Consider the following 664-nt stretch of genomic DNA (forward strand, 5'->3'; position numbering starts at 1 on the left):
GTGGGCCATACCCTCGGGTTCCCAGCCCAGGCCTCCCGCGCACTCTCCCCCAACGTCAGGGAGTGCGACACCCTGTCCGCCAGCAGCACCCACCCGAGCGGCCGCGGCTGGCGGGCGGCCGCCCTTTTAAATCCCCGGGCTCATTTGCATGGCCCCACCTCCTTAGTGACACGGCTGGCGCGGGCGGGCCCGTCCCCCCTGCCCCTGGGTCGCTCTTTTTAAGCTCCCCTGAGCCGGGGCTGCGCTCCTCTAATTGGGACTCCGAGCCGGGGCTATTTCTGGCGCTGGCGCGGCTCCAAGAAGGCGTGAGTTCGGGGCCGCTCCGGTGGCTTCCTTTTTTTTATATCTATAATTTAATTAAATTATTTATTTATTGAGGCCGCGCACGGGCCGTGCCCAGCTTCCTGCCCCTCGCCATCCTTCTGGGAGGGGGAATATCCCCCCCACTTGGATGTGACATATAAATACCCCGCGGGGGCCTGGGCGGCGGGCACGCGGCGGCGGCAGGCTCTGAGCACCTCTGCTCTCCCCTGGTTTCAGATCCGCATTTGCTACCAGCGGCGGCGGAGCCAGGCCGGTCCTCAGCGCCCAGCACCGTCGCTCCCGGCAGCCCTGAGCGCGCACCGCAGGCCGGCGGCCGAGCTCGCGGTGAGTCGTCCCCGGG

General features: G+C 67.0%; 1 protein-coding gene across 1 annotated transcript in view; it reads left to right on the top strand.

Moving 5' to 3' along the window:
- The first annotated feature begins 219 nt into the window (after positions 1-219).
- The window catches only part of HMGA1 (high mobility group AT-hook 1), an 8,264-nt gene continuing 7,819 nt past the window's right edge, over positions 220-664 (top strand). The window contains exons 1-2 of the mRNA XM_023724812.1: positions 220-305; positions 541-648. The gene's annotated coding sequence lies outside the window, so the exon portion shown is untranslated. The remainder of the gene's footprint in view (positions 306-540; positions 649-664) is intronic.

Source organism: Trichechus manatus, unplaced genomic scaffold, assembly GCF_000243295.1.
Source record: "Trichechus manatus latirostris isolate Lorelei unplaced genomic scaffold, TriManLat1.0 scaffold00261, whole genome shotgun sequence".
Classification (NCBI taxonomy): domain Eukaryota; kingdom Metazoa; phylum Chordata; class Mammalia; order Sirenia; family Trichechidae; genus Trichechus; species Trichechus manatus.